General features: G+C 45.8%; 1 non-coding gene across 1 annotated transcript; it reads right to left on the bottom strand.

Moving 5' to 3' along the window:
* Positions 1–11,397: 11,397 nt before the first annotated feature.
* LOC144780346 (U5 spliceosomal RNA) lies at positions 11,398–11,512 on the bottom strand. Its single transcript, XR_013600739.1, has one exon. It is a non-coding gene; the product is annotated as a U5 spliceosomal RNA (small nuclear RNA).
* Positions 11,513–11,851: the final 339 nt, after the last annotated feature.

Raw genomic sequence — 11,851 nt, forward strand, 5'->3', positions numbered from 1 at the left:
ACCGGGATGCGTGTCGCATCAAGGAGAGAGCGTCATCTTTATTTCTTTCGCACCGGAACTTTGGCGCATTTCCATCGCTGCAACATTGCTTGTTGTGGAAGCGCAACGCATCGTAAGGTACATTGACGCAAAGTGTTGCATCTTAAGAACTGAACTGAACTAAGCTAACCCTACCATTTTTAGGTATACTATTGTGGATTTTTGTCGTTTGTGGTCTTGTGTATATAAAGAATACTTCGTTTTAATATACAACTGTGTGGTGTCCATCTGTGGTGTTGTCACTGGGTTACTGTATGTGGTCACAAATGCTTTACACACTGCCTCTGAATTAAGCCTGTCTGCTCGTGCCAAGCTACCAAGGGGGTGAGCAGGAGTTAGTTTAGGAGTGTAAAAAGCATTTCTTTTTAGCTGCTTTTTATCCCCAGCGCTGGCAAAGCAAAGAGGGGAAGCTTTAATGAGGTATACAGAACTCGTGCATGCAACGCATGGGAACAGCATTCGTGAATGCCTCTGTTTACGTGTTGGCATTCTGAAGCCGGGCTGTCCCATATATATATATATATATATATATATATATTACCTACTGGCGGTCGCCAGTAGGTATATATAGTTAGGATTTTTTCTCTATGGGATTTTTGAAAATTCTATGTCTAATAACTTTGGCGTTTGTGGACGGAATTGGCTGAAATTTTCAGGAAAATGGCACATTTTGTTTCTGAGCAGCCCTTGAAAATTTGGGGGGGGTTCGTCAAGGGGGGCCGAGAAAAAAGGGGGGTCCCAAAACGTGTTTTTAACATTGAGTTTTCCATAGGGCGGTTGGCCTCACTTTTAGCCCGAACGGCTGAATGGATTTGCACGAAACTTGGCAAAATTGTAGGGACTGGTAGCCCGATGTGCCTTTGCTAGGTCTCAATATATGTGCTCCAGTGGATTTTGAGAAATTAACGTTCAAAAAAAGATATATATCTGTAACAGCGGACCGGGCAGCGCTCCGGTTCGCGGACTTTTCGCGGTACGGAGCTTTGTGAAGCGAAGCTGATTGGTTCTCCGGCGTCTGTGAACATTCCAAACAGTCCGTAGCGGCCGCCATCTTGTCTCTCGGTAGGATCGAGAGACAAGAGGAGGCCAAAGCGAAGGGGCAAATGACCATAAGGGGGCATAGTAGATCCTCGCTGACCCCCTAGGTTTGATGTGGAGGTTTTAAAAGGGTCCCGCGGGGCAAAAAAAAATAATAATAATAATAATCGAACGGCTGAATGGATTTGCACGAAACTTGGTAAAATATTAGGGACTGGTAGCCCGATGTGCCTTTGCTAGGTCTCAATATATGTGCTCCAGTGGATTTTGAGAAATTAACGTTCAAAAAAAGATATATATCTGTAACAGCGCTCCGCTTCGCGTAACGGAGGTTTGCGAAGCTGATTGGTTCTCCGGCGTCTGTAAACATTGCAAACAGTCCGTAGCGGCCGCCATCTTGTCTCTCGGTAGGATCGAGAGACAAGAGGAGGCCAAAGCGAAGGGGCAAATGACCATAAGGGGGCATAGTAGATCCTCCTTGACCTCTTAGGTTTGATGTGGAGGTTTTAAAAGGGCCCCGCGGGGCAAAAAAAAAAATAATAATAATAATCGAACGGCTGAATGGATTTGCACGAAACTTGGCAAAATTGTAGGGACTGGTAGCTCGATGTGCCTTTGCTAGGTCTCAATATATGTGCTTCAGTGGATTTTGAGAAATTAACGTTCAAAAACAAGATATATATCTGTAACAGCGCTCCGCTTCGCGGAGATAAAATTATATCTGTATTACCTAGCTGTTGCTAACACCAGTTAGCGACGGCTAGTAGGAGATAGCGACCATCTTGGGCCCCACTTTGCATGTGAGTGATATTTATCACTAATGACATGCAAAGTGGGCATGCCAAGATGTTAGCGACTGGAAACAGTCGCTAACATCGCTATCTCCTATTATCAACTTTTGGAAATATTCGCGATAAGCGCGAATATCTCCAAAAGCTAGCACCTGCCCTGAGCAGTTCTTAGCCATGTTATCCAATGGGAGGTGGATAACATGGCTAAGAGCATTAGCTCGGTAATGCATGAATATCGCTGAGTTTTCAGCGATATTAATGCATTGCGATAGTTTTTTATCGTATTTGCGATAAACCTTGATAATAGCAAGGTTTATCTGCGATAATTTCTGACGATGCTTAGCGGTAAAAAAATCGTTGCTAAGCATCGTTAGGGATAAATATCGCTTAACTTTGGTAATATGCCCCAACGTCTGTTAACGTTCGATTCGAAGGAAATCAGGAAGTGTTGAAAAACATTGTCTGCGCCATCTTGTCTTTTTTTAAATGCCACACTTTTGTCGTGCACGGCAGCCATTTTAGATGCCTTGACCAGACCCACTCTGTGCACGCTGTCGATCCTTAGCATGGCTCCCCACCCTCGCAAGCATCTCCCCCAGGCAGTGGTCACCCCCGCTCTCTGTCTTATGCATGGGTAATAAACCTCCCCCCATCTGCGCTGCTCTTCCCTGAGAATCACACCCTGTGCCCGCCCGACACCTCCCTTTCGCCCTATTCACTACCGCACCCTCTGACACTCCTTTTCCTCTGTGTCCGACTGTCCAGGCCGGTCCTAGGGTATCAGCTAGCCCTGCAGATGTAGTTTATGGCCCCAGCTGTAAAGAATCACCCCTCTTCAAAGGAGTTATAGTAGATCAAGGCCCACACTCGATGAGATCCGTCACAGCAGACGCGTTCCTATTATCTGAAAACCATCCTGTATTGTGATTGGGGAGGGGACCGAGCCTGAAGCGGAAGATTCCAGGGATGACTCTTTGTACATCAAAGTTTTTACAATTATGTGTCACATTAAAAATATATAGCATTCCGACAAAGTAGTAAGATTATAAAACTTTAATAACTTATAAATATATACAAGAAAACAAAAACAGTAATAACATATAAACATTTTTAGGGAAAAACAACGAAGTAGCGGTCGGCTGTGCGAATAGTCCCAACGCAGCACAACGTCCAGATATCCGGCGTGGGGCGTCGCGGGGGGTGGGTCATCAGTAGCAAACTGTTGTGCGAATAGTTCCAAGGCAGCAGAACGATGGCACCAAGGTGATGTCCAGTAAGTTGCCGCACTGGTTTTGGTATCCTACAATGCTGCTCCGAATAACGGCGTGGGGCGCCCCGGGGGAGACGGCGTGAACGGGCCTCTCCAGGTGGAGTGTCATCTGTTGTAGTGGGGCGCCCCTTTACCGTTTCAGTTGCCATTCCGTCCGTTTTTGGTCCACTGTGTCAAAAGCCGCAATTCAGCTGAGTTGCGCCCACTCTTGCGGTGCAGCGATAGGCGGCTGTCACAGGACTCTCAAAATGGCGGCAGGCTGTTTCCTTTTTGGGCCTGGTCCACTGAAATGGCCCTGGGACACCTTGGAAATCGGACGCTTGTCTGCTAGGTCTTGGACCCCATTCTCGAAAGCGTCCCCTCCGCCTTGAGGATTCATCAAAAGTTTTGGGGGCCCCCGACTCCTGTAGGCTTCTGGTGGGGAGCGGTTGCCATGATTGCTCGCGGAATGACCACGACGGAGCTACGAGATGGTGGTGCTCTCATGCTGACGCCAGCTTCAGTCTGAAACATCCAGAAACAAGGTGGGGCTTTCATCGTTTGGGAAAAAAAAAAGCTTTCATCCAATGAAAAGTGTTGTTTTTAGGTCATATGATCAAGCCTTCCATCATTAGGAAACCAAAAGTAAAATGAACCAATGAAAAGTTTTATAAACAAGTCACATGACCTGTTATGCGGCATAGGGTATAAAATGCGGAGAAAATACGTTGGCACGTGAGGCGGCGTCAGTAGCGGACCGATGTGCGAATAGGCCGAAGGCAATACAACGCGCCAAGATCCGGATGGCACCGAGGTGGTGTCCAGCAAGTTGCAGCACTGGTGTGGCCATCCTACAATGCTGAAAGTCGGCGTGGGGCGCCCCGTTGGCCTGTGAGTTTGCGTCAGTAGCGGACCGATGTGCGAATAGGCCGAAGGCAGCACAACGCGCCAAGATCCGGATGGCACCGAGGTGGTGTCTAGTAAGTTGCCGCACTGGTGTGGCCATCCTACAATGTTGAAAGTCGGCGTGGGGCGCCCCGTTGGCCTGTGAGATGGCGGCAGTAGCGGACCGATGTGCGAATGGGGCCAAAGGCAGCGCAACAATATTTTCGGAATAGAAGACACCACAAGGCGCTGAGATGCCAAGATCCGGATGGCACCGAGGTGGTGTCTAGCAAGTTGTGGCACTGGTGTGGCCATCCTACAATGGTAAAAGTCGGCGTGGGGCGCCCTGTTGGCCTGTGAGATGGTGTCAGTAGCGGACTGATGTGCGAATGGGGCCAAAGGCAGCGCAACAATATTTTCTGACTGACACCACAAGGCGCTGAGATGCCAAGATCCGGATGGCACCGAGGTGATGTCTAGCAAGTCGCTGTACTGGTGTGGCCATCCTACAATGGTAAAAGTCGGCGTGGGGCGCCCTGATGGCCTGTGAGGCGGCGTCAGTAGCGGACCGATGTGCGAATAGGCCGAAGGCAATACAACGCGCCAAGATCCGGATGGCACCGAGGTGGTGTCCAGCAAGTTGCAGCACTGGTGTGGCCATCCTACAATGCTGAAAGTCGGTGTGGGGCGCCCCGTTGGCCTGTGAGTTTGCGTCAGTAGCGGACCGATGTGCGAATAGGCCGAAGGCAGCACAACGCGCCAAGATCCGGATGGCACCGAGGTGGTGTCTAGTAAGTTGCCGCACTGGTGTGGCCATCCTACAATGTTGAAAGTCGGCGTGGGGCGCCCCGTTGGCCTGTGAGATGGCGGCAGTAGCGGACCGATGTGCGAATGGGGCCAAAGGCAGCGCAACAATATTTTCGGAATAGAAGACACCACAAGGCGCTGAGATGCCAAGATCCGGATGGCACCGAGGTGGTGTCTAGCAAGTTGTGGCACTGGTGTGGCCATCCTACAATGGTAAAAGTCGGCGTGGGGCACCCTGTTGGCCTGTGAGATGGTGTCAGTAGCGGACTGATGTGCGAATGGGGCCAAAGGCAGCGCAACAATATTTTCTGACTGACACCACAAGGCGCTGAGATGCCAAGATCCGGATGGCACCGAGGTGATGTCTAGCAAGTTGCTGTACTGGTGTGGCCATCCTACAATGGTAAAAGTCGGCGTGGGGCGCCCTGTTGGCCTGTGAGATGGTGTCAGTTGCGGACCGATGTGCGAATGGGGCCAAAGGCAGCGCAACAATATTTTCTGTATGGAAGATACCACTAGGCGTTGAGATGCCAAGATCCGGATGGCACCGAGGTGATGTCTAGCAAGTTGCTGTACTGGTGTGGTCATCCTACAATGCTGAAACTCGGCGTGGGGCGCCCCATTAGCCTGTGAGATGGCGTCAGTAGCGGACCGATGTGTGAATAGGCCGGAACCAGCACAAGGCGCCAAGATCCGGATGTCACCGTGGTGGTTTCATAGTTGAGAGGCACTTCATCTGCAGTGGGGCGCCGAGATCCGGATGGCACCGAGGTGATGTCTAGCAAGTTGCTGTACTGGTGTGGTCATCCTACAATGCTGAAACTCGGCGTGGGGCGCCCTATTAGCCTGTGAGATGGCGTCAGTAGCGGACCGATGTGTGAATGGGGCAAAGGTAGCGCAAGAATATTTTCTGAATAGAAGACACCACAAGGCGCTGAGATGCCAAGATCCAGATGGCACCGAGGTGGTGTCTAGTAAGGTGCACTGGTGTGGTCATCCTACAATGCTGAAACTCGGCGTGGGGCGCCCCATTAGCCTGTGAGATGGCGTCAGTAGCGGACCGATGTGCGAATAGGCCGAAGGCAGCACAACGCGACAAGATCCGGATGTCACCGTGGTGGTTTCATAGTTGAGAGGCACTTCATCTGCAGTGGGGCGCCGAGATCCGGATGGCACCGAGGTGATGTCTAGCAAGTTGCTGTACTGGTGTGGTCATCCTACAATGCTGAAACTCGGCGTGGGGCGCCCCATTAGCCTGTGAGATGGCGTCAGTAGCGGACCGATGTGCGAATAGGCCGAAGGCAGCACAACGCGCCAAGATCCGGATGTCACCGTGGTGGTTTCATAGTTGAGAGGCACTTCATCTGCAGTGGGGCGCCGAGATCCGGATGGCACTGAGGTGATGTCTAGCAAGTTGCTGTACTGGTGTGGTCATCCTACAATGCTGAAAGTCGGCGTGGGGCGCCCCATTAGCCTGTGAGATGGCATCAGTAGCGGACCGATGTGCGAATGGGGCCAAAGGCAGCGCAACAATATTTTCTGAAGAGAAGACACCAAAAGGCGCTGAGATTCCAAGATCCGGATGGCACCGAGGTGGTGTCTAGCAAGCTATGCAGTTGAGTTGTGTGCGCACTTGCGGCGAATAGGTCGAAGGCAGCATAACAATGTTTTCTGAATAGAAGACACCACAAGGCGTTGAGATTCGGTTACCACCGAGGTGATGTCTAGCAAGTTGCCGCACTGGTGTGGCCATCCTACAATACTGCTCCGAATAACGGCGTGGGGTGCCCGAATGGCGTGAACGGGCCTTCCTAGGTGGAGGCTCGTCTGCTGTAGTGGGGCGCCCCTTTACCGTTTCAGTTGCCATTCAGCTGAGTTTCGGCTGCTCTTGATGCTACAGCGACAGGCGGCTGCAACAGGACTCTCAAAATGGCGGCCTGTTCTTTGGATTTGGGCCTGGTCCACTAAAATGGCCCTGGGACACCTTAGAACTCGGACGCTCGATTCTTTTTTTCCTTTCCTGTACATGCAAAAAAAGGTAAATGCCCGGTACGTTACACGCTTCATCTGCCACGATGAACTCTCCAGAGGAACCGAAAAAAAATATAGTTATGGTAACTATACCATGCATCGTCATATGGAGAGGTGGCACCAATTAATTATAGTGCTGCATAAAAGAGAGATTTGGAGGAGAACCCCTGACCTGCTAGTACATTCATCAAAGAAGTGGCACTGACAGCATCAGAGGCAAGGGAAACGGTCCCAAATATTTAGAAGAACTTTGGAAAGATTAAAATGACATGTTTAGATTGTGGCAAATTAATTTCATGTGGACAGATGAGTGTTACTCTAATAAATACAGCATATGAACATCATCATAGTCGATGGTTGGTAGAGACATTTTGACTATATCCTGGACCTGCCCGTCCTCGCCCAAAATGGCGCCGGAATAAATGGGACTCATAACTCCTTGTTGTGTACTGGTTGCAGAACCTTGAAATCACGAGATACGTATGCGGTTTTGAAGCACATGGCGGGCGGGGACGAGAATTGATTGAATATTTCGACATCCCTATTGATATTAAGTTCTGATGTGTTATTGATTACTGTACTATTGAAAGTTTGAATTAACGTCACCCATGGTACTTGCCCGCAAATGTATATCTAGATAATTTTATTGTAACTGGTATTTTAATTATAAAATGTACGTCCACCGATTCCGTAACTGTTAGACACCTTAGTTCTTGCAACCTAATGGCCCGCCCGTTACGTTCCTCTACAGTGTAAATGTCTACTCATCATATACGATTACAGTTTGCTCCGTGGCCGGCCCACGTGGTTATAGGCTCGTATTTGTATAATGAAATTTTCACAATAAAGGTTTTTAAAAGAAAACATGGTAGTAGTATATACATTGGTAAAGTTTTTAATAATAGTCACTGTTTTAGAATCATTAAAAGGCAAGTGAAATAAAGCAGACCAATTACATGAAGGGTAAAAGGTATAATACGAAGGAACGCAGTAAAGATAAATGGTCAAGGGCTGTTGTGTTTTCTATTCCTGCAACATAAAGTGATCGATAAGAATCTCATATTCAGGCGTATCGGCGACTAAGACAGCAGGTCGACCCTCTTTTGCTCAACGGCTCCGTCATGGGACGAAGAAACGCTCTTTTTCTCGAAAAAAGAATATATTTTACTTGCAGGACAGTTGTAAATTTTCCGGGAAAGTACATTAGCCTGGAACATTATAACATATATTTAAGAAAAAATAATGTTCGGAAGTAATAAAAAGCGTAATTTTTAGGTCATATGACCAAGCCTTTCATCATTAGAATAAGAAAAGTAAAATGAACCAATGAAAAGTTTTATTAACAAGTCACATGACTTGTTATGCTTACGTTACGCGCTGCGCGCCCCGGATGACTTCCGGATGCGCTAACGCGGCGCGTCATATGACGCATTACGCGACAACGCAGGTCCAGAATATAGTCAAAATGTCTCCACCAACCAGCGGTCGGAACACAACCCCTTTCAGCAGGCTAAATAGTTCTGTTAAATGACAACAGAAGGGACAGGCAACAAGAACCATCAGTCAAAGAGGGGAGGGCTAGTTCTTCTCTACCGGGTTACATTGGGGCGCTACCGGAACTGATCGAATTGGTAGTCTACAGTGTTTCTGGATGTTTCAGACTGAAGCTGGGGTTAGCATGAGAGCAGTACCATTTCGTAGCTCCGTCGTGGCCATTCCGCAACCAATCATGGCAGCCGCTCTTTATCGTTATTTTGGGCGGGGTGGGTGGCGGAGCCGAGCTGTTTTGCAGCCATCATTGTGTGGAGTTCAGTTCATTTCACTAGTTTTGTATTTGTCATGAGGGGTTGTTCCTAATGTTTCTATTTTAGCGAGGTCAAGAAGAGATCCCATTAGTGGCCTACTGATTTTGCTCGATTCCTTTTCTTTTTTTTTTACACGATTTTTCGTTATCTGCAAAGACTAAACAGAGTATTGCGACTCTGTGTTTGTTTGTAAATAGAGAATGAACCAAAGAGAACCAATTCTAAAACAGTAAATACTTGGATAACAATCAATCAAATGGAGAGAGAAGCAGGCACGACGTATTACAACGGGGGCAAAGGCCTGCGTTAACTACCCTTCACTATGTGCAAAGAGAGAGTACTCCTAATAGAAATGAGGGGGGGGGCACCATTCAAAGCAGATCAGTGTGCATAAACACGAAAATGTTTTCACTTACCACGTACTGGACATTCGACAGCTTATGATATTTGCTATTAAAAAACTATTGAAATTTACTGAAAAAACCATAGGTTATAGACCATATATAGTTAGGAATTAGCATTTACAAAACCTTGAAAATTCACTGAAAAAACCATAGGTTATAGACCATATATAGTTAGGAATTAGCATTTAAAAAACCTTATTTTACTCACACAAAACCATTGAAATTCCATATATAGTTAGTTGCACTAACTATATATCGCGCACCCGCAATCCACTGCTGATGATGTCACATATTACATCATTCATGACATGGTCAGTGACATCACTGATGACATCACTGATGACATCTCAAATGACATCACTGATGACATCACTGATGACATCTCATTTGACATCAATGACCACATCACTGATGATATCATTCATGTGACAATACAATGCATCTCCTCATATTTTAATATAACCTCTGTTTCACCCAGTGTTAAATACAGAGTATAATTTTTGAAACCATTGACACACCAATACTAGTTACTACATATGTACTCACTGATTCCTACGTCTACACACACATTCACTCATTCACCCATACAATCATTCATACATACAATCACTCATCTTTACAACACTATCATATGCACTCATACACCTATACAGACACTCACACTCTGCCACTCATCCATGGAGTTACTCACACACCTAGTCAGTCCTGTAAAGAATCAATCACACTTCCATTTTCTTGTCTATACAGTTAAACATAGAGCACCTTACATTTTCAAACATATACTAACACATACTTACTTTCTTATACAATCATTGATACAAGTACACATTGATCTGCACAGAGTCACACACCTCCCAGCCAGCCACACACACACTCAGTCTCCCATACAAATACTTGGACAATCAATCAATAACCCATATAGTTAATCATATAGCTACTGATCAACACATGCAGCAGTTTACAGAACAACAGACATAATGATGCACAAATTAAGACAGTTTAGTCACTAACCCATGCACTCAGTGAGACACATTTAATCACTCAGTCATACAGTCAGTCATGCACCTACTAAATCCTTCGTCCAGACACTTACACATCCACTCATTCTTCAATATGTAAGACATATTTAAACTTTACAGAAACAAAAAATCACTGGATGTTGTTATCAGTCATGTCATCAGTGATGTCATTTGAGATGTCATCAGTGATGTCATTTGAGATGTCATCAGTGATGTCATCAGTGATGTCATTTGAGATGTCATCAGTGATGTCATCAGTGATGTCACTGACCATGTCATGAATGATGTAATATGTGACATCATCAGCAGTGGATTGCGGGTGCGCGATATATAGTTAGTGCAACTAACTATATATGGAATTTCAATGGTTTTGTGTGAGTAAAATAAGGTTTTTTAAATGCTAATTCCTAACTATATATGGTCTATAACCTATGGTTTTTTCAGTGAATATATATATATATACACACATATATATTTTAATGCCCCTTTACAATTTGAATCACAGAGGCGATTTCAATCAAATCTCAATAATCATGAGACTGATCTTGAAATAAACCCCAGATTGAAAACAGTTATGTGTTTTATTTACCAATTGATCCTTCTTTATCTGGTGTTCTGTAGCGCTGCTTGTGTATTGAAGTGAAGCCTTTCATAGAGCGATGTTTACGTCGTATGCGTTCATGGCATGATTTAAATATACGTTTTACATACATATATATATGAATTCAGCAAAACGTCCTTCACTGGAGGAGCAACAAACAGCTGGTGCCGGCGGCGAGGTAAGGACAGCCTCGCAGTAATTTGTCACAGCAAAGATTGAACAAATACGCCGCACTCTTCTTGGGTGATTAAACACGGTTTACTGACCTGTTGTTCTTCCTTTCACCTACACGTTTCGAACTATGCAGTTCCTGATCACATATATATTTTAATGCCCCTTTAGAATTTGAATCACAGAGGCGATTTCAATCAAATCTCAATAATCATGAGACTGATATAGAAATAAACTCCAGATTGAAAACAGTTATGTGTTTTCTTTACCAATTGATCCTTCTTTATCTGGTGTTCTGTAGCGCTGCTTGTATATAGAAGTGAAGCCTTTCATATGATAGAGCGATGTTTGCGTCGTATGCGTTCTTGTTATATGTCAAATGAGAAGACTGTAAATTAAGCACGTCAGTTAAAGTCGTTGCCCGATCTGCGTTGAGGTAGGACAGCACAAATAGAACAGCTTCAACCCACGCACAGTAAGAGTCAGTTTACGTAGATTTTCTCTCGCATAGTAAGAGACATTTTATGTAAATTTTCTTCTGTTAACCAAGTAAGGGTAACCCTGCAGCGGCAGGGCTTTCATAATTTGAGTGAAACTCTTTAATGTTCCTCTCCACGGAAATCTTTAGTAAAAGGCGAAAGATTTGTTGGGTTTGAAGAGAAACCAGAGTATGAGTAGGCCACAGCCTCACCATGGCCCCCAGAAACAGCTATCCACAGAATGTCAGGGTGATTTACTCTACTAAATCCATCATTCATACCCCTTCAAAATATAACCAACTCGTGAGAAACCTTGTAATCCGATACATTGTCAAAACACTTTTTGAGACAATCGAAACAAAAGCGGGACAAACTGGTGACACGGCATTATGGGTATGCAAATTTCGTCGTCGGTCACGTGACAGGAAAGGCTGCAACACTCGAGTCTCCCAGCTCAAGCCTTCGCGTCGCTCGTTTTACGCTTCTCGGGGTATATTATCAAGGGGTTTTATCTCTGCTTTTTTGGCTTTAA

The sequence above is a fragment of the Lissotriton helveticus genome, chromosome 1_1 (assembly GCF_964261635.1).
Source record: "Lissotriton helveticus chromosome 1_1, aLisHel1.1, whole genome shotgun sequence".
Taxonomy (NCBI): Eukaryota; Metazoa; Chordata; class Amphibia; order Caudata; family Salamandridae; genus Lissotriton; species Lissotriton helveticus.